Here is a 24,406-nt window from a genome sequence, read left to right on the forward strand (position 1 = left end):
GATCCGGACCATCCAGACCCGGGAGTGGGGGGGGGGATGCTGAGCCACAAGGCAGCGGCCATGGACCAGAAGGGGGCTGACCTTAAAGTTGTAGAGCAAAAGGCCCCCAAAGGCCTTTGTGTGTCTTGAGTCACAGTATGGGCTCAATTCGAATCCTGGGCAGGGGATACCAGCCCCAGCCTTATTTCCATGCGTCATGAAATTGTTACACAAATGATCTGAATCATATTATCGGCCTCCTGACGAATCTTGCAACAGGCTGGGGCTCATCATAATTAAAAACCCAGAAAGAAAATAGTATAAATCAAGAAAAGAACAGTGTACTCAGTAATGATGAATATACAATGGTAAACATTGTAATAATTCCCAGTGCCCATTCAGCCGTGGGCAGCATCGGCCACAAACCTTAAAAATAATCCCTTCTTTGCCCTACGGCAATAGTCTCCAACCTTGGCAACTTTAAGACTTGTGGACTTCAACTCCCAGAGTTCCTCAGCCAGCTTTAAGACTTGTGGACTTCAACTCCCAGAGTTCCTCAGCCAGCTTTAAGACTTGTGGACTTCAACTCCCAGAGTTCCTCAGCCAGCTTTGCTGGCTGAGGAACTCTGGGAGTTGAAGTCCACAAGTCTTAAAGTTGCCAAGGTTGGAGACCACTGCCCTACAGGACAAGAGTTGGGCCAGCCTACCTTCTACAGCAGTGTTCCTCAACATTGGCCACTTGAAGATGGGTGGACTTCAACTCCCAGGACTCTGCTGGCTGGAATTCCCCCTCTCTAAGTATTCGGAGGTCTAGGTCAATGCTTCTCAACGGTGGCTACTTTAGGATGGGTGAACTTCAACCCATCTTAAAATGGCCAACGTTGAGGAACACTAAGAGGAATTTGCTCCATAAATTGAGGTCCCCACTTCACTTCCAGAGACCCATCAATCTCCATTCTCCCATATAATGAACCCCAAGATCTTCAATTGAGAAGAGCACCCCGGATGGTTGATTCTCACTAGAGGGGAGACTCCTGGAGATACCCGAGGGCTTTCAGGATTAAATCCAACTGCTGAAATGGACACAAGAATCCATCAAGCACCAACCACGAGGCCTGCAATGCAAGACGCCATAAGGCTGGGTTTTTTTTTCCCCCTATCAGTTTTCAAAGACAGCACCAGGTTGTATGGCTGAGGCAAAGCTGGCTGAGGAACTCTGGGAGTTGAAGTCCACAAGTCTTAAAGTTGCCAAGGTTGGAGACCACTGCCCTACAGGACAAGAGCTGGGCCAGCCTACCTCCTACAGCAGTGTTCCTCAACATTGGCCACTTGAAGATGGGTGGACTTCAACTCCCAGGACTCTGCTGGCTGGAATTCCCCCTCTCTAAGTATTCAGAAGTCTAGTTGAGTCAACTTTCTCAACCATGGCAAGTTTGAGATGGGTGGACTTCAACTCCCAGGATTCTGCTGGCTGGAATTCCCCCTCTCTAAGTATTCGGAGGTCTAGTTGAGTCAACTTTCTCAACCATGGCAAGTTTGAGATGGGTGGACTTCAACTCCCAGGATTCTGCTGGCTGGAATTCCCCCTCTCTCAGTATTCGGAGGTCTAGGTCAATGCTTCTCAACGGTGGCTACTTTAGGATGGGTGAACTTCAAGCCATCTTAAAATGGCCAATGTTGAGGAACACTAAGAGGAATTTGCTCCATAAATTGAGGTCCCCACTTCACTTCCAGAGACCAATCAATCTCCATTCTCCCATATAATGAACCCCAAGATCTTCAATTGAGAAGAGCACCCCGGATGGTTGATTCTCACTAGAGGGGAGACTCCTGGAGATACCCGAGGGCTTTCAGGATTAAATCCAACTGCTGAAATGGACACAAGAATCCATCATGCACCAACCACGAGGCCTGCAATGCAAGACGCCATAAGGCTGGGGTTTTTTTTTTTCCCTATCAGTCTTCAAAGGCAGCACCAGGTGGTATGGCTGAGGCATATGGTGTCATTCACAATGCTTGTGTGCAACACTGCGATGAGGCAGGGGCTGCCTCTTTCCCCCTCCCACGATGATCAGTAGACGTAACACAGCAGGTCCACCCAAAGGGTGGATACAACCCTTCACAGAATGCTTTGGTTCTCACCGTCCATGGTAAAACTGTGCCCCACGAGGCCTAAAATTGTTTGTGGCAGCTCCCAAACCCCTCCTGCAATTCCAGAACCACGTCATCACCACATTTCCCCCTCATTTGGGGGATCCAGGCATCAGAAATTTATTTATTTTATTCCCTTGGGGTTCACCCTCCTTCACACGAATAACACCCCATATGGAACGCGTTTCAAATGCACCCAAGAAAGAACCCAGGGGAAGAGCGACGGATCGTCCGTGACAGCAACCTTCCTATCAGGATGTTCGTACCACTTTAAAATGTCCTGGTGGGGCCACATTTGGAATTGTGCATCCAGTTTTGGTTGCCACAATATAAAAAAAGATGTTTGAAACTCTGGAAAGAGTCCAGAGAAGAGCAACAAAGAGGATTAGGGGACTGGAGGATAAAACAGATGAAGAACGGTTGCAGGAACTGGGTATATGTCTAGTTTAATGAAAAGAAGGACCAGGGGAGACATGATAGCAGTCTTCCAATATCTCAGGGGTTTCCACAGAGAAGAGGGAGTCAAGCTGTTCTCCAAGGCAACTGAGGGCAGAACAAGAAGCAATGGGTGGAAACCAATCAAGGAGAGAAGCAACTTAGACACTAAGGAGAAATTTCCTAATGGTGAAGACAATCAGTGGAACAGCTTCCCTCCAGAAATTGTAAATGCTCCAACACTGGAAGTTTTAAAGAAGAAATTGGACAACCATTTGTCTGAAATGGTGTAGGGTCTCCTGCTGAAGCAGAGGTTTGACTAGAAGACCTCCAAGGTCCCTTCCAACTTTGTTATTCTATTCAACTTTCTCAACAACCTTCCCTACAAAGGGGAGGTTGGAGACCGGATGATAGTTGCTCAAAATGGCTGGGTCCAGAGACGGTTTCTTCAGGAGGGGTCTCACCACCGCATCCTTTAAGAGGAGTGGGAAGGATCCCTCCTGGAGAGAGGTGTTAATTATCGTCTGGATCCAGCCGCGTGTTACCTCCCTGCTGGTCAAAACCAGCCAGGAAGGGCAAGGGTCCAGTATACAAGTGGAGGCACTCACCGCTCCCATGGCCTTGTCCACTTCCTCAGGCATGACAAGTTGAAACTCAAGTACTCCAGGGGGACTGAGGAAGACGAGGAAGTAGGCCAGGGCTCTCCAACCTTGGCCACTTTTAGACGTGTGGACTTCAACTCCCAGAATCCCCCTGCCAGCCATGCTGTTTTGTATGCGTACACACACAGAGCGCACAAAAACTAGGCCGAGCTTCAATCACACCACGCTGTCTACCTTTGATTTGGTTGCGCATTTCTTGCTTAGACAGGCTCACCTCGGAGAGACGGCATGTTCGGCTCTAGGACACCACAACAAAGCAATTATGGCAATGAAGCCTGTCATTTTGGGGTTTCCTGGTGCATATAAAAGTGACCTCTACGTTGTCCTGCAGTCCATTAAAGGTGCAGAAGCATCACATGTAAAAAAGAAAGACTACTTTACTGCTAAAAAAAATACTAAGCTGGTGTTTCAAGGGGTTGTAATCTTCTGGCTGGTGGAGTTTCTTGTAAAAAAATATGCAATATGTTCAAAGCACAATAAAATGTGTCAGATCTGCATTAAGAATAGAATTTGGGGCCACTGAGCGCTTCTGATCCCTGCAAGGAAAGCCATCAGGGAGACATTTAAGGTACCACAAGGTCAGAGGTCAGCTGCTGCCAGTTCTGACCGGTTGAGTTCTGACCAATGGTTGGGCTGCCCGCCTGCCCTGGGAATATCCTATAGAATCAAGGTTTTGATGTTGCACGCATGCACAGAAGGTGCACGCATATGACGCAAAGAAGAGGGAGTCAAACTATTCTCCAAGGCACCTGAGGGTAGAAGAAGCAATGGGTGGAAACTAATCAAGGAGAGAAGCAACTTAGAAGTGAAGGGAAATTTCCTGAGAGTGAGAACAATTAATCTGTGGAACAGAAGTTGCCTCCTGAAGTTGTGAATGCTCCAACACTGGAAGTCTTTAAGAAGATGTTGGATAGTCATATGACTCTTTTAGACACCGAATGCCCAAACTTCATGCGTGCACATGAACAAATGCATGCATGGACATGCACACCGTGCAGAGACATGCACACATGCATGCTCGGACATGTGTATCAGTGGTGGGTTTCAAAAATTGTTTGAACCTACTCTGTGGGTGTGGCCTCCTTTGTGGGAGTGGCTTGCTGCCCATGTGACCGGATGGGAGTGGCTTGCTGCCCATGTGACCGGATATGAAGATGCCGACGACACTTGTCAGAACCACCTTCAATTACCTCACACACAGCACTAGCATGCATAAGAATAGGATGTCAACTTGTTTTTTAAAAGGCATCTTTGGTTTGCGTTAAAACAACTTCAACACACACAATGTTCTGATTGCACCACAAACGCAGTAGTCATCCTTACCTTTCACAGAGGCACTGAGTTTTATAAATACGAGCATGATAGTGTAGAATAATCATATCCAAGGACCAGTGGTGGGTTTCAAAAAAGTTTGGAAGCTCTTCTGTAGGTGTGGCCTGCTTTCCGGGTCCACTGGTGGAACCTCTTCTAGATTTGACAAACCGGTTCTACCGAATAGGTGCGAACTGGTAGGAACCCACCTCTGATGTGCATGCATGGATATGTGCATGCATGCAGACATGCGCAGCAGAGACCCGAAGACCAGCTGGCCGGCAGGAGGTGGAGCATCCCAACACCGGCCGCGCAGCAAGAGAGAAGATCTTTTTTTTTCCTGAGCTGTTTTGTCGTTTGCAGGGAAACGGAAGCCTCACAAATGAAACGCCAGGGAGATCTGACTTGGGGCCATGGCGCACATGCCAGCAAAGAGGGCTCTGCATGCCACCTCTGGCACGCATGCCATAGGTTTGCCATCACGGGTATAGAATCTCCTGCATGAGCAGGGGGTTGGACTAGAAGACCTCCAAGGTCCCTTCCAACTCAGTTATTGTGTTACTCTGTTATAATCTGCTGGAGAAGAGGGATGAGTTATGAGCTTTCCCACGATAGTCGTAAGTCATAATGGTCTCGAAGCCACTTGGTCATTTGAGTGACCTAATTTTATGTTGTCCTTTGCAGCAACTGTTAGTGCAACCGGGGTCTTAGTTAAGCAAACACAGCCTTCATATTGCTGAGAAGCTAAAATAAGTGCTGGTTTTCAGCAGAACCGTCATAAAATGTGGTCAAACGACAGGAAATGTGGCCGTCCCAAAGGTGCTTTTTTCAAGAGGCAGCGGGACCTTCTGGTTTTTCTTTGAAGAGGTTTCGCTTCTCATCCAAGAAGCTTCTTCAGCTCTGATTTTGTTAACTTCAGCTCTGAGTCACAAGTCCCCTTTTTCAGGTAGGTCGTAATTTCAGTCGTTAAAAGCAACGGGTTGCAAGTTGAGAGCAGCCTGTGCGCTGTTCCACCTCTCCGTAACATCCGAGCTGGGAGAAGTACGTTCTGAGTTTATGTCTGGACTCAGTGCTCAGTCCATGAAGCACACTCCAAAGAGATTTTATTCATGGATGAGGGGTTTTATTTGCGGGTGAGCCGTTCTCTGGGATGGAAATGCAGGGGGATTCTCTACTCTCCCTCCCTCCAAATTTTGTAGCTTGAGGATGTTGGAGGTTCAAAAGATCTCTCTGGTCAAGAGCAGCTACGGCCAACTTTGGGTTGTTGGTCCTTCTCCTCTTAAATCTAGTGAGTTGCAGCATCCTCTACACTCATCTATCACAGTTGCACTGATATAACACAACAAAGCTATATCAGGGCAAACTTCAAATAAATAAAGAACACAACAAGGAGAGGTTCATAAGAGCTCAGCAAAGGCTGGGGGGATGATAGAAGGCGCCATAAATCACAGGATGGGGAAACAGGCACAGCTGAAGTACCACACTTCACACCCTGGAGATCTCACATTTACACAACAGTAAAGCATCGGAAGGCAAGGGAAATAATGGGAAGAGACTTGTCGAAGAGAGTGACAGCCAGTCTAGAACTAAGGAGAAAATTTCCCCAGTGGTGAAAATGATAAATCAGTGGAAGGGATTGGCTCCAGAAGTTGTGGGTGCTCCATCATGGGGAGTTTTCAAGTAGAGACTGGACAAACACTTTGTCTGGAACATTCGAGCTCAATAGCTCGAGCAGGAGATTGGACAAGAAGACTATAGCAATAGCAATAGCAGTTCGACTTATATACCGCTTCATAGGGCTTTCAGCCCTCTCTAAGCGGTTTACAGAGTCAGCATATGGCCCCCAACAACAATCCGGGTCCTCATTTTCACCCACCTCGGAAGGATGGAAGGCTGAGTCAACCTTGAGCCGGTGAGATTAGAACCGCTGAACTGCAGATAACAGTCAGCTGAAGTGGCCTGCAGTACTGCACCCTAACCACTGCGCCACCTCGGCTCTTCCCAAAGTCCCTTCCAGATGTTCCATTCCATTCCGTTCCATTCTATTTTATTAACTTACGATGAACGGTGGCCGGAACTGGGCCTGGCTAGTTTAGGGAAGAGAAGGACCAGGGGGGACAGGATAGCAATGTTCCAACATTTGAGGGTCTGCTACAAAGAAGAGGGAGTCAAGCTATTCTCCAAAGTACCCGAAAGTCAGAGAAGGAAGAATGGATGGAAACTAATCCAGGCGAGATTTAACCTAGAAATAAGGAGGAATTTCCTGACAGGGAGAACAATCAACCCATGGAAGAGAAGTTGCCTTCGGAAGTTGTGGGAGCTTCATCCCTGGAGGCTTTCAAGAAGAGACTGGACTGCCATCTGCCAGAAATGGTGAAGGCTCTCCTGCTTGGGCTGGGGGTTGGACTAGATGACCTGCAAGGTCCCTTCCAACTAATCTGCTGATGTTCTATGTGTTGAGAGTTGCCCTTGTGGTTTTGCTCAAGATGCCCGACTGATGCAGGATGTAGCATCCTGGTTGCTAAGGGCAACCACGTGGACAGGAGGAGCATCTTTGCAACATCTGTGCCAGCTGCCAATTAATGCGTGAGCCGATTCTTTTCTGCTTTTAAACATGAAATGTAAAGGAAGCAGGAGGCATCACACCAAAAGCAAGAAGGAGACCAAAAAAGGAAGAAAGGGAAAGGAGAGAAACCTGGCAAACGGCGGCGTTTTTTAAATCTGCATTAAACCTTGAAGCGGCTAGAATAGCATTGATCAGCCTTCTGATTATGCAGAAAGGGAATACGCACCATTGATCTCGGATTGTAAATCAGTTTGGCATGGTTTTTCCACAGTCATTTTTGCCCCCATGCTGGCTCAATAGATCAATAGTTTTGCATAGGCTGTTAAGATTCCAAATTTTAGGTATATAATTCAGAATCGCATTTGCATCCCCTAAACCGCATTACTTTCCCCTCCAAACTATATCAATCAATTTAGGAATATTAAATGGAAACAGTGGACGCCAGTGAGTCAGACACTTCTGAAAATTTTAAGCTTCAAATATACTGTAACGAGGCTGGATGGAAGCAGAGCCTTTCTGCATATATTCTCTCAGGTTTCCAATAAAGACGAAAACAAATCTTTTCTTAATCTCCTCTTAATATCACAAACATATTCCTTAATCCTGAGCTGTTATGATGAGGTATTTTTGCCTCCTTATTCCCAAATTCTTGCAAATAAGCTAACATTTTAACTCTCAAGATTCTTCTACATGTATTCTAGATGGTCTGTGACTATTATACGTTTTCTTTGGAGAGCAGGCATCAGAATTTCATTTTTTTAAATGTGTGCCAGTGTGCCTACAAAAAAAAAAAGTGTCAATAAAGGTTATCTTATCATCTTATCTCATCTTATGCCTTCAGTATTTAATTCTCTATTAGAAGAAACACCCGAGGACAAAATTCAAAACTTTGTTTCTGGTATTAAAAATTGCCAGCAATTTAGGATCTTATTCTGAATGGACCATCTTTATCGCTTCAGACCAGGTGCAGGTGCACCCACCTTAAAGGGGGGAAGTTTGAAAAATACTGGTTTAAACCTTACTGCAGGGGGTTTCTCCACACTGGCCATAGATTTCAACTCCTAGAATTCCCCAGCGAGAAGGCTGGGAAAACAAACTGGCTGGGGAATTCTGGGAGTTGAAGTCCATCTGAAAACAGCCACGCTTGGGAAACGTAGCACATGAGTCTGGCTTCCTGAGTCCTGCACCAGATAAATCATCTGGGTAGATAAAACCTCCTTCTTTTCTTCAATAAAGAAACTAATTTAGCTCAATCAAACCTGCGAGTCGCCAGCAGAGTAAGCCAAGTCTTGAATAAGGGATTAAGTGTCTGGAGAACTGAGATTCACAGCCATGGCATCACCCACACCTGGTGGGGGTTTCCCTGCCCCCCCCCCCCCAACATCAAGACCACAACACTTTCCTCCGTAAAGACATTTCTGTTGATGAAAGCAATCTGTTGCTATGGAAGAAGAAATCCCACTTCCTTCTAAGAGGCTGGTTGGCTCTCAAAAAATCAGACTCCCACCCTGGATGAAGTTTTCTAGCCATTCAAGCAGAATGGCAGGAGAAAACAGAACAACAGGGTTGGAAGGGACCTTGGAGGTCTTCTAGTCCAACCCCCTGCTCAAGCAGGAGACCTAGACCATTTCAGACAAGTGGCTGTCCAGTCTTTTCTTAAAAACCTCCAGTGATGGAGCACACACAGCTTCTGGATGAAAGTCATTGCACTGGTTAATAGAATAACAGGGTTGGAAGGGGCCTTGGAGGTCTTCTAGTCCAACCCTCTGCTAAAGCAGATCCAGACCATTTCAGACAAATGGTTGCCCAGTCTCTTCTTAGAAGCTTCCAGTGATGGATCACCCACAACTTCTGGAGGCAAGTTGCTCCACTGATTAATTCTTCCCACCGTCATGAAATTCCTCCTTAGTTCTAGTTTGCTTCTCTCCTTGATTAGTTTCCATCCGTTGCTTCTTGTCTGGAGTTCTGGCGCTTTGGAGGATAGGCTGACCCCCTTCTTTGTGGGAACACCTCAAATATTATAACACTACAATCTTGGTTGCTCTTCTCTGCTAACCCTAACCCTTTCCAGAGTCTCAATGTCTTTTTTTATATTGTGGCAATTCTGGATGCCACATTCACAACATTTGGAACATAATATTCCAAGTGTTCCAACAATATTCCAACTCGGCGATGTTTTGCCAGGCACATTCCCCCCACCCCACCCCAAACTCCCCCCTCCCCGGCCCGCTGTCACTCAGAAGCCCATGTTTTCCAAACACCCAACGCCTCCGTTGCTTTGATTGAAAATGTCACCTTGCTTTGGCGAAGCAGCTGAAATGAAACACCTCGCGTCTAAATGTTTTATTTCCTGTCAATTTGTAGCACTTTAAATTGCTTTTACTGGCTCGTTTCAAAAATAATCTTCCCGACTTATTCAGGCTAAAGAGACTGGCGTAATTGCAAGCCCAAGTACGGGAGACGGGAGTCCCACAGATACAGACAGACAGAAGGGGTTTTAAGACACGAGAGAACGGCCAGCTGGCAAAAAGCTGGAACGGAGCACTCAGCATCAGTTAAAACGACACCTATCCCCATTCACGTGTAGAAAGAGGAGAGCAGTCTGAACTAGGAGGAGGAGTTAAATGTCTCATTGGTTTGGCATCACTGCATTCCCACAAGAGACCAAACTTCAGCCTTCCTTCAACTCCATTGGCTCTAATCTATGGTAGCATCAATTTGGCTTTGATTGTTATTTGACAAGATACTCGTGTAGTTTTTGTCAGGCCCGCAGCCCTCTTTTCTTTTGGGTCTTTGGCCTGCCACACTTTCTATTCTTATTCTATGCATTTTCTATGGTGAGGAAATGGGAGGGGGGGATTGTACGGAGTTAGATGCTACGTAGCCATAACAACATTCTTTCCAGAAAGCCAAGGTCATTATCCTTTGTCTCTGCACCTCTGCACTGGACTGGAACTGGATGGGTGGAAGCTGCCAGCGTGGCAGTGGGAGTTTGGACCTTGGGATGGGCTTGTGGGTGTGGTGATGCAAGATCTTGAACTTTCAACTGGGTGGGGGAAACCGGGAAGCTTTCAGATTCGGCTTTTCCCAGATGTGCCAACGTGGTTCTCTTAATAAATTGGAACTTTGAGGAATCCTTTGCCTTGGACTCTGATTTAATTTTGGATGCTCTTTCGAACATGGACATTTTTGTTGTTAAGTCACTAAGTCATGCCTGAATCTTCACAATCCTTGGGCTCCACCATGCCAGTCTCCCCATCCTCCACTGTGTCCTGGAATTCGCCCAAATTCATGTTTGTTGCGTCGATGATCCTATTGACCCTCTCCTCCTCTGCCGTCCCCTCCTCCTTTTCCCTTCCATCTTTCCCAACCTCAGGGTCTTCTCCTTCCAAAGGGTTGAATCCAAAGGGAGGAATCCTGTCTTCTCATTGGGAGGGGTGGGCTAAGTATTTGAGCTTCAGCTCAGGCTCGGTCCTTCCAAAGGGTTGATTTCCTTTAGGATCAACTGGATTGGAAGTCCAAGAGACCCTCAGTGGTCTCCCCTGGCACCACAATTCCAGAGCATTCTTGGCAGTAACAAACTCAACGAAAGCTCCTAGTTCAGTGTTTCTCAACCTTGGCGACTTTAAGTCCTGTGGACTTCAACTCCCAGAATTCCCCCAGCCAGCTATGCTGGCTGGGGGATTCTGGGAGTTGAAGTCCACAGGACTTAAAGTCCCCAAGGTTGAGAAACACTGTCCTAGTTATTTGCACCTTGAAGTTCTTGACTTCAAAATATTTGTGTTTAGTGGCCATTTTAAGTTACGACGGCACTGAAAAAAGGGACTTATCCCTGTTTTTCACACTTACCGCACCCTCAGAGTCAGATCACATGATCAAAATTCAGATGCTGGGCTACTGACTCGTACTTGTGACAGTTGCAGTGATCCCCTTTTGCGAAGTCCGTGGGGAAGCCAGATTCACTTAACAACCGTGTTACTAACTAAACCACTGCAGGGATCCACTTAGCCACTCCGGCAAGAAAGGCTGTAGAATGGGACGAGACTCACTGAACAGGTGTCTCACTTAGCGACGCAAACTCTGGGCTCCATTGCGGTCGTAAGTCGGGGACCGCCTGTACGCCTTTTGGCAATGCATCCGCAAGAAAAATAAAGCAGGCACGGAGGCCGCCAAGGACCCAACCGGGCGTGTAGAAGGGGGAGGTCTAAGGCTGGCGTCTCCATGGGGCGCTGGGGGAGCCTTTTGCTGGTGAGGGTGGAAGCAAGGAACGTGGAAAGCAGAGAAGCCGAGGAGACGTCTGCCGAGAAGCCTTTAATCATCGCAAACAGCTTGCCTGAGATCAAAGCTCTAGAACAGAATGGATCACACTCCTAAAAATAGCTCCTCTCCTCTTGATCTCAGCACCTGCGGATGGCTGAGAGTCACGGAGGGAGAAGAGTCACCATTTTATATTTGGAGGTGATCAATAGACAGATTAACAGAGCTGGAAGGGACCCTGGAGGTCCTCTAGTCCAACCCTCCGCCCAAGCAGGAGAGCCTAGTACACTGTCACTTATAAAGCCCTTCATGGTATTGGACCTGGGTACTTGAGAGACCGCCTTCTGCCAATTACCTCCACTAGACCGATCAGATCCCACAGATTAGGCCTCCTCCGAATTCCATCCGCTGGCCAGTGTCGACTGGCTACCACCCGGAGGAGAGCCTTCTCTGTGGCTGCTCCGACCCTCTGGAACGAACTCCCCGTGGAGATTCGAACCCTCACCACCCTCCAGGCCTTCCGCAAAGCCCTTAAAACCTGACTGTCCCGACAGGCCTGGGGCTAAAGAGCTGTTGCCCCCGTCTCAAATTGGTATGACTGTTGTGAGTTTTAAATCATGCATTGTTTTGTGTTGTTTTAATTTTCTGTTTGTATCCCCCTTCCCTGGTTGAGTTATGAGCCGCCCTGAGTCCCCTTCGGGGGGAAAGGGCGGCATATAAATAAAATCAACATTCAACAACATTCAACATTTCTGACCCAGGGCAGCCCAGTCTCTTCTTGAAAGCCTCCAGGGATGAAGCTCCCACACGTTCCGAAGGCAACTTCTCTTCCATGGGAGACGTGGTTGCTTGGTGGGATCACTGGCTGAAGGCGAGGAGTGAGGGGTCACAAGACATTCAGGTTTTGTTGGTGGGGAGGAAACATTTGAGGCGAGACACTCAGGTCTTCATCTGACGTTTCCCAAAGGACAGGAGACTATCTGGGGCGATTCTTGTAGTATAGGCGATCAGCCATAAAGACACCAATGTAAGCCATTCTCTGAGCTGTTCTGGGGGCCGATGGGTGGTGACAAGTGGGCCTTTGAGTCAAATCTTGAGCCTGGCCCTGGCTGGCAAGCTGGAGCAGCTCAGCAGCTGCAAAAAGACCCCACCCATCGGTCACATATTTCTGCTGCCGATGCGCCATTTCCGGTTCAATTCCTCCCTGAGCTTTGTGGTTTTCTTGCAGATGTTTTATGAGCCAACTAGGGGACATCAACAGTAGAAGGGAGTGGGGCTTGCAAAGAGGAGGAGGAGGAGGAGGAGGAGGAGGAGGAGGAGGAGGAGGAGGAGGAGGATGACGTGGTGTCCTTGAGGCTCTCTGAGTTTGGTGGTTTTCTTGCAGATGTTTCATGACCCAACTGGGGAATATCACTAGAGCTTTGGATGAGCAGGTGGACACCTGATAGAAGCGACGCACAGCTGGAGGATCAGAGTCTCCCCCAGAAGTTACAACGGCCCCTTGGAACCCACCAACCACCAAGTTCTCTTGCAGAAAGTCATGCAATAAAGCCAGCAAGAGGCAGGTATGCAGTTGTGGCTAAGTGGCCTCCCTCGAGTCCTCTTGCAAGCGTGCCTCGCTCTCTTCCCAACTGTTGGCTGAACCTTTTCCAAGGTTGACCTCACAGCTGTCTCTGCTCTTCAGGCTGGGGTCTTTCCTGCTTCCTTCCCCGGACAAGGGGGCTTCCCAACCAGGTCCCGTGCTGCTGCTCGACAGAGCTCTCTCCCCCAAACTTGCTCTGGTGAGGCAGGCTGGACGTGCGTTGAGGCTTCATGGACATGTCCATTTTACCCCTTGCAGATGTCCTAGGCAAGCAAAGGCCACGCTGGCTGGGAATGATGGGAGGGGAAGTCCAGCACCTCTGGGGAACATCGAGGAAGGCTGTGTTCCTTCCAAAGTTTCATGACTTGTCAACAAAGCTGCTAGATTCTGCTGTGTATTAATCCAAGGATTAATGGCCAATAATTACTTCAATTGTTGGAGCGATTCTGAGAAACTGGGACAAAATGATCTGGATCTGCTCGAGGGCTTGAAACGCCCCCCCCCCCAATTTGTTGATCCTGTTTTGGCCTGGGGAGTGTCCCTCAAGCTCTCCGCAAAACTCCTTGGCTCTGAATTCAGGAGAGAAAGCAAAGCTGGAGGAAACCTTCTTCTTCCTTGTGTGTGTGCTCATCTCTGTTTTTTAGCCAAGGAAGTCAGCGATGTCCGAAGACCCTTCTGTGGTCAAGGTTATATGTCAAGGTGCATGCAAGCTATTACTTTCCCACTCAAAGTGTACCTATTTATCTACTCACACTTGCATGCTTTCAAACTGCTAAGTAGGCAGGAGTAACGGGAGGTCTCAAACCAGGGGTGAAATCAAGCAGGTTCTGGAGAACCGGTAGCGGAAATTTTGAGTAGCTCAGAGAACCAGCAAATGCCACCTCTGGCTGGCCCCAGGGTGGGGTGGGAATGGGGATTTTGCAGTATCCTTCCCCTGCCACGCCCACCAAGCCACGCCCACAGAACCTGTAGTAAAAAAAATTGCATTTCACGACTGTCTCAAACCCGGTGTCAGGACCACCATCCTGCTGTGCCAGCCATGCTTCACTAGTTGCCAGTCTGCCATGCGCAATAGGGAGGAGTTGGGATAACGGGAGTTGAAGCTACTCTTTGTGAGCCACTGGCCATCCCAAAGTCAGGCCATGGAACGCAACACCTTCCAGGCCCCCAAACCAGGGACTGTTACCAGAACAATCCATTTGAATGTAACAGTGGGAGATAAGCAAGGGGCAAAGGTGGGGAGAAGGAAGAGTTACTGTAGTTTTTGGATCATAAGATGCACTCCCTCCCCCCCCAAAGTGGGTGAAAATGTGCGTCTTATACAGCAAATGTTGCTGAAGTTCCGCATACTTGCCGGCTCCCACCCTTCGGCCTGTGCTTCCCAGCAATTTGCCTCCCTGTATCAAACAGTCAATAACCTGGTCAGCTTCAGCAGAGTCTGATTTAGCACGAGCAGCTGATTGGTGGTTGGATCGGCCTCCCGAAATAACGATGATCCGCTGTTCCAGGGGGTGGGGATTGCCACTGCCCATCGCCGACCAAAAATAGGACGGGTGGAGGCAGAAAATGGGGCGTGCAGAGGCAGCGATAGGCGGCAATCCCCGCAGCCTGGAACAGCTGATAATTGGTATTCCGGGAGGCCGATCCAACCGCCTGTCAGCTGTTTGTGTTAAATCAGCCTGTGCTGAAGTTGACCAGGCTGTTTGCTGTAAGGAGGCAAATTGCTGAGAGGTGGAGACAGATTTTTTTCCTTGTTTTCCTCCCCAAAAGCCAGGTGCGTCTTATAGTCCAGAGCATCTTATAGTCTGAAAAATACGGTAATCAGGTGCTTTGGGCCCAAAAACCTCAGATCCGGCTTTGCTTCTTTGTAACTACGTGGCTTTAGTATAGTGCAGTGGTTCCCAAACTTGGCAACTTTAAGACTTGTGGACTTCAGAGCAGAGCTGGCTGGAGAATTCTGGGAGTTGAAGTCCACAAGTCTTAAAGTTGCCAAGTTTGGGAACCACTGGTATAGTGTACTGTCATTAAGACGAGATCCAAGTGTCTTTCTTTTCTAACTGACCAAGCTGGGTCAGCTGGCACCAGGATCAGCAGCTCTTAAATGCCAAGCCCAGGGTCTTTAACTGCTGAGCCCCCTTGGGAAAGTATTGGATGAAATGAAATAAGCCTCTCCTTGACCCCAAAAGTCTGCAACCCCAGAATGTCCAATATGGATTTTAATTGATGATGCCAATTTCAGGCTTGGGTTAAGACTTTTGCTCCTGAAGGACAACTGCAAAATCTTGTCTAAGCAGCACATTCTACAGGACGTGGATTTTTTTTTTTAATTGCAATTTATTTAGCTACATTCCTAAATCTCATTTTTTATTCAGAGGTATTTAAGCCGGCCTCAAATGCAATTCATATAAGCAAAATAGCAATAAAGCGGCAGCAATTGGGCAAGGGTATCTAACAATCAAATTGATGACAAATTCTGGAATTCAAATCCACTTTCGCATCTGTGTGTTTTTCATTTTTGAGCGAAGCTTTAAAAAAAAACCCCTCCCCAAATAGGAAGTATTGGATTGATGCCGTTAACGGTACTTAAAATATTTTGTTGCTGTTTGAATGGCATTGCATTGGATCTTTAGCTTCGAATTTTGGATGAGGAAGGGAGGTGATGGGAGGAGGGAGGGAAATGGGGAGAAAGAACGAAGGAGATAGTAGGCAGAAGGGAAGAAAGAAAGAAATGAAGGAAAGTGAAGAAAGTAAAGCGATGGGAGGGAGAAGGAAGGAAAGAGATTGGAGGGAGGGAAGGAGGAAGGAGAGGGAAATTTCCTGACAGTGAGGACAATTAATCAGTGGAATGACTTGCCTCCATTGCTAGAGGTTTTTAAGAAGCAAATGGAAAACCATTTGTCTGAAATGGTAGAGGGCCTCCTGTTTGAGCAGGGGGTTGGACTAGAAGACCTCCAGGACTCCTTCCAACGCTGCTCCTCTGTTCAAGTGGTGCCTCTCAATGACCTTCCTGAACCTCTTGGCTGAGCGCACAGACGAGGGATTTCTGCCCGCTGCTTAAGAGCTCCTTCAAGTCGGAGGCTGTGAGAGCCCGGAGCACCTTCAGCTTAATTAACTGAAGGCCAGGAGCCTCCGCTGATTAGCATATGCAAGGTAAGGGCTCCCCCCCCCTCCGCGCGGGAGGCCCAGATGGTGCCCATCACTTGGCCAACCTTGGGTGACCTTGGCAGGCGCCACAGAAGGGGAGCATATGCAGAAGCAGCCAGGGTGGGACTGGGAAGCTGGGAAGAGCCGGAGGAGGCTTCCAAAACTCATCTAAGCTGAACTCCCACTCGGCTGGGGAAATTTGGCAGAATAGCAGCGTTTCTTCCTGAGCAACAAAGGATTATAATTCCAACAGCCAGATGCCTGTTAAAAGCATCCTAAAGAGGCTGGACCTCAAGGTTAAAGAGCCCTTTAGGCACTGCGATGGGATTCACTTCAAATGCACAAGGCAGGGCAAGGAGTGAGCCAGACTGCACGACCCTCTGAGCTGGCAGGGGAAGATCAGGACCAGAAGATGCCCACGTCACCCCTGGCTGTCAGCCCTTCTGGCTCGGTACTCCTGATGAAGGAGTGACAGTGGCCGGAGACTCAGCCAGGGGGAAGAAAAGGAGGAAGAGGAGGAAAAGAAGGAGTAGTAGCAAGAAGAGGAAGGGGAAAAGGAATAGGAGGAGGGGGAACAGAAAGAGGAGAGCCAAGAGGAGAAAGAAGAAGAGGAAATAGATGGAGGAAGACAAGGAGGTGGAGAAGGAGGGAGGAAAAGGAGAAAGAAGGAGGAAGAAGAAGAAGGGGATGAGGAAGAGACGGAAGAGGTGGAGGAAGAACCTGAGGAGGACAAAGAGGAGAAAGTGGAAGAAGAATAGCAGTAGTAGGAAGACAAAGGGGTGGAATAGGAGAAGGAGGAAGGAAGGAAAAAAAAGGAGGAAGAGGAAGAGCAGGAAGAGGAGGAAGAGGAGGTAGAAGAACATGAGAAGGACAAAGACGAGGAAGACAAGGAGGTGGAGGAGGAGGAAAAGGTGGAGGAGAAGAAGGAAGAGGCAGGGGAGGAGGAAGAACAGGAGGAACAGAGGAACGAGGGGAAAGAGGAAGAAGAAGAGTAGAAAGAGGGGGAAGACAAGGAGGTGGAGCAGGAGCAGCAGGAGGAAAAGCACGAGGAAGGAGGAGGAAGAACAGGGAGAGGAAGGCAATGAGGAGAAAGGAAGAAGAGAAGAAAGAGGAAGACAAGGAGGTGGAGCAGGAAGAGGAAGAGGAAGAACAGGGAGAGGAGGGCAACGAGGAGAAAGAGGAAGGAGAAGAGTAGAAAGAGGAGGGAGGAGGTGAAGAGGGGGGCAGGGAGGGGATCAGGCCAGGGAGAGGCATGAGCTAACGTCTGCCAGGCAGCTTCAGCCCTCTTCAGAATCAAAATCAAATCAAATTAAAGAGAAACCTAACAACAATTATATCCTCCTGAATTTCTCTGGGAGAAAAGTTACACCTGGCAGGGAAAACCGACCCGGGGGGGCCCTCCTGTGCCATGTGCCAAGGCAGCCCCAAGAGGGGCGTGGAGTTCCCCCCCCCCCAGCCTAAACGTGGCTCAAAGATATCATAGAAGTAGAGAATGGTGGAATTGGCAGGAGCCCTTTGGAGGGGAAGTCTTACCTCTCTTGAGCCCACTTGGCCAACGCAGCCAAGGCCAAGGTTCAGCTACATTTGCAACCTTGGCCCCTTTAAGAAGGGGGGACTTCAACTTCCAGAATTCCCCAGCCAGCTGGCTGGAGAATTCTGGGAGTTGAAGTCCACCCCTCTTAAAGGGGCCAAGGTTGAGAAAAACAAGACCTCCGAACACTGAAAGATGCGGAATTTCACCCAATTGTGTTCTGGGAGTTGAAGTCCATGCATGCTGGCTGGGGGATTCTGGGAGTTGAAGTCCTCCCATCTTCAAGCCCTGACCTAGACACATAAAGCATCTGTTCCCCTTCTTAGACTTATACTAAGAAGCTGAAGAAACACTAGCATAGACTAAGAGAAGCCCACTCTGCTACCCTCTCTCCATTTAAAAGAGAAAAACGCACGTCAAGAATATGGAATGAATTTTAAAAAGCAGCAAAGTACCGCTGTTTATTAACTTAATAAGCTTTGCTGAAAGGCGAATCTAAATATGGGTGGCATATAAGGGGAACCCCCCTTCTCCTTTCCCTAGGCACACATTTTAATGCAGGAGCTGCCAAGGTAGAGGTGGACCTAGCCATGCCATGCCTCAACCCCTCCTGATTGCAATTAAAGTCAAATTGGGTGCGTCCCTTAAATGCTTACTGTATTAAAATTGAAGCAGTGAAATGGTGATTGGGGTTGTAATCTTACACACAGATCAGGGAGCAAGCTTTCTTGGGAATCCTAGAGCTGGAAGGGACCTTGGAGGTCTTCTAGTCCAACCCCCTGCCTGAGGAAGGAGTCCTCATACTATCCTGGACAAATCTTTTCTTGAAAACCTCCAGAGATTGGATACCCAAAACTCCAGGAGGGAAGTCTAGTTTAATCTCTACCTTAATGAAAAGAAGGACCACGAGTCACATGATAGCAGTGTTCCAATATCTCAGGGGCTGCCACAAGGAAGAGGGGCTCAAGCTATTCTCCAAAGCACCCCAAAACAGGACAAGAAGCAATGGGTGGAAACTAATCAAGCAGAGAAGCAACCTAGAAGAGTAGGCTGGAAGGGGCCTTGGAGGTCTTCTACTCCATCCCCAAGGCAGGAATCCTTACACCACTGTTCTGACCCCCTCCTCCGTCCAGTAATGAATGCCAAGACAAGCGTAAAATGGAATGTCCTTTAATAACAAGACCAGACTCTCGGTGGCTGAAAGCCAAGTAAACAAACAGATAAGGACCTTGGCGGCAAGGCCGACAAACTTTGGCAGCAATTCAGACAAACTCTGGCAGCAATCCAGCCTGCCAAGTTCGTTTCTCTTTAGTCAAAGCGTTGACTTCTGCAAGAAGGGCACAAGCAGTCTCTTTTATAGTCTGGAGAGGAGCCTAATGAGCATCAGCTGAGCGTAATTACCTCCTGTAATTACGTAGTTGTTCTTGATGCCGAGTAGCCCTTCGACGGCGTGCATCCCGGAACAACTCACTGTTGGTTTCTGGATCACTCTCCCTTGTCTCCTCCCCACTGGTCCAAGGCTCAGGCGCCACCTGGTGGCCAACCAGTCTCTCTGCGCCCTGCTCGGAGTTGGAACCCTGTCCAGGGTCCTCCACATCCTCCAGGGCCGACTCATAGGGCCCCTCGCTGTCGGAGTCTGGTGGCAGCTCCACCGGCTCCTGCTGGGCCACAACATACCACACTAGACAACTAGTTGTCTAATCTTTTCTTGAAGACCTCCAGTGTTCGACCCCCACAACTCCAGGAGGCAAGCTGTCCCATCCGTTGATCATTCTCACGGTCAAAAATTCCCAGGTTGGATCTCCCCACGAAGAGCTCCCACCCGTTGCGTCTTCTCCTGCCCTTTGGTGCCACGGAGAATTCATTGACCCCCCCCCTTTTTTGCGGCAGCCTTTCAAATATTGGGGGATGCTATGCGTGAGGTTAAGAGATGCAGTGGCTCAGTGCTTAAGATGCTGAGCCTGTCGATCAGAACGGTCGGCAGTTGGGCAGTTCGAATCCCTAGCGCCGCATAACAGAGTGAGTTCCCGTTTCTTGTCCCAGCTTCTGCCAACTTAGCAGTTCGAAAGCAGGTAAAAAATGCAAGTAGAAAACTAGGAACCACCTTTGGTGGGACGGGAACAGCGTTCCGTGCCCCTTTGGTGTTTAGTCATGCCGGCCACATGATTACAGAGACGTCTTTGGACAGCACTGGCTCTTCGGCTTTGAAACGGAGATGAGCACCGCCCCCTAGAGTCGGGAACGACTAGCACATATATGTGAGGGGAACCTTTACCTTTACCCATGAGATCCTCCCTAGATCTTCTCTCCTCCTCCTTTCCAGGTTGAATCTCCCTCTGAGAACCGAAGGAAATGTGAGGAACTTGCAGGCATTTGTGGGTGCCTGGTATCTGGTAGTTGGCACCCCAGACACAACGCACATCTTTCTTTTCGCCTGGAGGGAAAGCACTTACTTCCTCTCCTCTTCCTTTCGAAAGCCAGCCTGGAGGACGGGCAGAGAGGCTGCGTTGGGCAGGCAGAGAGCTGAAGAGTTGCATTAGCTGACCATCTCTCTCTCCCTCTCTCTCTCTCTCTCTCCATCCATCTCTCTTCCTCTCCCTCCCTCCCTCTCTCTCTCCCCTCCCTCTCCCCCCTCCCTCTCTCTCTTTCTCTCTCCCTTCTCTCCCCCTCGCTCTCTCTCTCTTGACTGCAGGGATAAAGGGAAGCGTTTCCCTGCATGTTGGGCGAAGGGCCCACGGCCACCCTTGATCTGCAAATGTGATTTAAAAAGTCCAGATTGCTTGGCTGCTTTGGAGTCTAAGGATGATGAATGCCCCCCCTCCCCTCCCCGTGGAGCTCTGGAAAACCACTTCCCGGTTCTGGAGGTTGCAGGAGTCAAAGGAGGAGAGACGGTGCCAAGGCTGCAGATCAAGAGCTTCTTATCAAGATAAGAGCCAAGGTGGCGCAGTGGTTAAATGCAGCACTGCAGGCTACTGCTAGATCAGCAGTTCAGCGGTTCAAATCTCACCGGCTCAGGGTTGACTCAGCCTTCCATCCTTCCGAGGTGGGTGAAATGAGGACCCGGATTGTTGTTGGGGGTGAAATGCTGACTCTCTGTAAACCGCTTAGAGAGGGCTGAAAGCCCTGTGAAGCGGTATATAAGTCTACTGCTATTGCTATCAGCAGATGGCCTGGAAGGCGTCCGTCCTCCCCAGATTCTCAGGGTTCTCCAAGAAGGCTACCAGAGAAAGGAAGGGAGACAGACATTTCCTTCCTTCCTCTTTTCCTTCCTTCCTTCCCCCTCTCTCCCTCCCTCCCTCCCCTTCCTTCCGTTACTCCTTCCTCCTTTCCCTCCTTTTCATTTCCTCTCTCCTTCCATCTCTTTCCTTCTTTCCTCCCAACTCCTTCCTTCCCCTTTCTTATCTTGCCTTTTGTCTCCCATCTCTCTTTCCTTCCTTCCTTCCTCCCTCCCACCTTTTTCTTCCTCCCTTCCCTCTCTCTTCTCTTCTCTTCCCCTCCCTGCCATTTCTGGTTCTTGCTTTACAGAAGAGCAGGTCACACCCTAACCTCTCCCCTCTTCCCTTCCGCACCCCAATGGCCACCATTCCCAGAACTCTGAAACCTTCTCAAGACACCTGGAGCCCCATCCGGTCAGGATACAAGCCGAGAAAGGAGCTCAGCCCCTCTCCCCCTGAAGAGCAAAGGCCGCTGGGCAGGCTGAGAATGCCAGCTGTGCCCAGAACAAGGGATTCTGCCAAGCCATGGAATGCCAGCCTTCTGCAGGGATACCTTCATCCTGGCTTCTTCTGCAGCGGGGGCGGCTGTGCTGCCCTTGGTCCTCTTTCCAGTGAGACCCTCAGAGGACGGAGAACTCCCCCATTTCTTTCACAGGCAGGAAGCTGTCATTACTCTCCCTTCCACTGAGAGGAACAAGAAACCGGGCCCCTTCCTTAAAACAAAGCAGGAGGGGTGAATGCAATGAGTGGGGGGGTCTCTTCTGAATTCTCAAGCACCTGGAGGGAGGTCTCCACCTCTCAAGTGGACTTCACACCTTGAGATACACCCACGGCCGAGTACTTTTCCAGCAGGTGACTCTGCCCATCGCCAGCCCTCCTCCTGCCCCCCCTCTGCGCTGAGCCTTCCTCCCGTGTCAACTCCCAAGGTCCACAGAGGAGCAGCGGGCGCCTTCGCCAACCTTGGAGCGGCTGCAGGAGGCCAGGAGGCAACCTCACCATCCGCTAAAAGACCCCGAGAAGGAAAGCGCCTGAATCCAGAAAGGCCCCTTCCCAAAAGACGCAGCAGCCTCGAACCCCTGCCGGACAGCAGCAGAGCAGAAGGAAGGCCGGCTCTCACTTGAGCAAGGACGGAGAATGACCCGACTTCCAGAATGATAGAAGGCCAGAGTCGGAAGGGACCTCGGAAGCCTTTTGGCCCAAGAGGAAGTGGGAGAGCTTCCTTCAATCAGGAGACGCTGTCCCCTTCAGACCAATGGCTGCCCAGCCTCTTCTTCAAAACCAGGCGTAGGAGCGATCACCTTCCGGCGTCTCTTATCTTCATAAGCAGAAATGTAGAGTAGCACAACTGGAAGGGACCTTGGAGGCCTTCTAGTCCAGCCCCCTGCTCAAGCAGGAGACCCCCCCATACCATTCTGGACAAAGGGCTGTCCAATCTCTTCTTCAAAACCTCCGGCGATGGCTCACCCACAGCTTCTAGAGGCAAGCAGTTGTCCTCCCTGCCAGGAAGTTCCTCCTCAGTTCTAGGTCGCTTCTCTCCTTGATTCGTTTCCACCCGTTGCTTCTTCTCCTGCCCTCAGGGGGCTTTGGGGAATAGGTTGCCCCCCTCTTCTTTGGGGCAGCCCCTCAAATACTGGGACACAGCCATCATATCATCTCCAGCCCTTCTTTTCATTCAACTAGACAATCCCACCAACCGCCCTTTGTCTGTTTTAGCCTCCTAATCCTCTTGGTTGCTCTTCTCTGCGCTCCTTCTCAGAGTCCCAACATCTTTTTTATACTGTGGTGACCAACACTGGATGCTGCCTTCCACGCTGCCCATGCCAGGGCGGTATAAAGCCGCACTAACACTCTTTTGATGGGGCGTCCAAGGACAGAAGAAGAAGAAGAAGGAGGAAAGTCTGGGAGGCCTCCTGACCTCCTTCCCCCCCCACCGAAGCCTTTCAATCTGATCTGAAAAGTGCATCTCCCTTCCCTCTCCCCCCCTCCGCACCCCCCATGCCTGCAGCCCCAGCAAGAGCCGCATGAAAACAAAGCGAAATCAGACCCTGTCATAAGAGCCACGGAGACCCTACTGGGAGAGGGGAGTTTGGGCCAAGCCTTGTCCTCTTGGCCTGTTGGAATTTGATTGGGGTTTGGATCTTCCTCCCCATAGATTCCACATTCAGCCTGTTGGAACATCATCGTTTTGGCTGCCCTGTAAGCCAGGGGGGGCCTGAGGACACGGGAAGTGGGAGCTCACAGGGGCTGTTTGCATGAGGGCCGTCCTAGAGCTCAACGTCTCTGGGGTCCCTGGGGGAGGGGGGGGCTCCATCACACCTGTGACCACAACACCCGGTGGGCTCCAGCCTCTTTGAGAGACCTGTGAAAGGCATCCTCTCGGAAGCTGTGCCCTCTGGGCCCCGGGGTGAGGGAGGGCGCTTGGCTGGGGAAGGCGGCACTTCCAGGTGACTGGCTGACAGGGACATGGGAGTCGAGGGGTTGAGGGGTTCGATATTTGCAAAACGCAGCATGGAGCCCTTTGTGCCTCTCGAGCGATTGTCTGGATGAAAAGGCTGCCACTCCTTCGCCTTCACACATCTATGAACACCACGAGACTCAAACATCTGCTTTGACATCCACATTCTGCCAGGACGAAAGCTTTGCGGTTCTCTCTTCCTTCCGTCAAGGAAAGTGAATCTGACAGAGTGAGCAAGAGGAGGGAGGGAGAGGGGGGTGGGAGGGGGGGGAAGGGCACTAACAGGACGATTTTGAACATAGAACATAAACAACAAGGCCGGAAGGGACCCTGGAGGTCTTCTAGTCCACCCCACTACTCAAACAAGAGACTCCATACTAAGGGTGTCAAACTCGGTTTCATTGAGGGACGCATCAGGGCTGTGTTTGACCTTGGGGGGCTGGGGGGGCGTGGCCAGGGTGGGTGTGACCAGCTCGATGTCACTCATGTCGGGGGGCACCTGTGGTGTCCCGAGCGCTTAGCCAGCAAAAACCAGTTCCAGAGCTCCATTTTCGGCAATGACAGCCTCCTGCAGCCCTCTGCCAGCAAGAACGGAGGAGCTTGGGAAGGTCACGCACAGCCCTCCCGAGCTCCGTTTTCAGCTGCGACGGCCTCCTGCAACTCTGGGCCAGCAGAAACGGAGCTCCGTTTCCGCTGGCAGAGGCACCAGAGGCCCATCCTTCGCAGTTTCCAGGGCGGCCCTGTGGGTCAGATCTAAGAACCCCACGGACTAGATCCGGCTTGCAGGCTTCGGGTTTGACACCCTTGCTCTGTACCATTCTGGAGAAATGGCCGCCCAGTCTCCTTTTGAAAACTTCCAATGTTGGAGCAGCCACAACCTCTGGTGGCAAGTTGTCCCACTGGTTAGTTGTTCTCCCCGTTAGGAAATTTCTCCTTATTTCTAGCTTGCTTTTCCCCCTTGGTTAGTTTCCATCCATTTTTTCTTGTTCTGCCCTCAGGTGCCTTGGAGAATAGCTTGATTCCCTCTTCTTTGTGGCAGCCCCTGAGATATTGGAAGACTGCTATCATGTCTCCCCTGGTCCTTCTCTTCTTTAGACAAGACATATCCAGTCCCTGCA

The 24,406-nt window shown here is 49.8% G+C and overlaps 1 protein-coding gene across 2 annotated transcripts in view; it reads right to left on the bottom strand.

The window, feature by feature from the left end:
* CNTFR (ciliary neurotrophic factor receptor) overlaps positions 1–24,406 on the bottom strand; it is a 323,080-nt gene that overhangs the window by 139,524 nt on the left and 159,150 nt on the right. Inside the window, exons 1-2 of one of the 2 annotated variants that reach the window (XM_032212454.1) lie at positions 8,682–8,688; positions 6,464–6,465 (exon numbers count right to left, since the gene is read on the bottom strand). The exons of the other annotated variant lie outside the window; for it this stretch is intronic. The gene's annotated coding sequence lies outside the window, so the exon portion shown is untranslated. Of the gene's footprint in view, positions 1–6,463; positions 6,466–8,681; positions 8,689–24,406 lie in introns of those variants that run through there. 2 annotated transcript variants of the gene reach the window in all.

Source organism: Thamnophis elegans, chromosome 3, assembly GCF_009769535.1.
Source record: "Thamnophis elegans isolate rThaEle1 chromosome 3, rThaEle1.pri, whole genome shotgun sequence".
Lineage (NCBI taxonomy): Eukaryota > Metazoa > Chordata > Lepidosauria > Squamata > Colubridae > Thamnophis > Thamnophis elegans.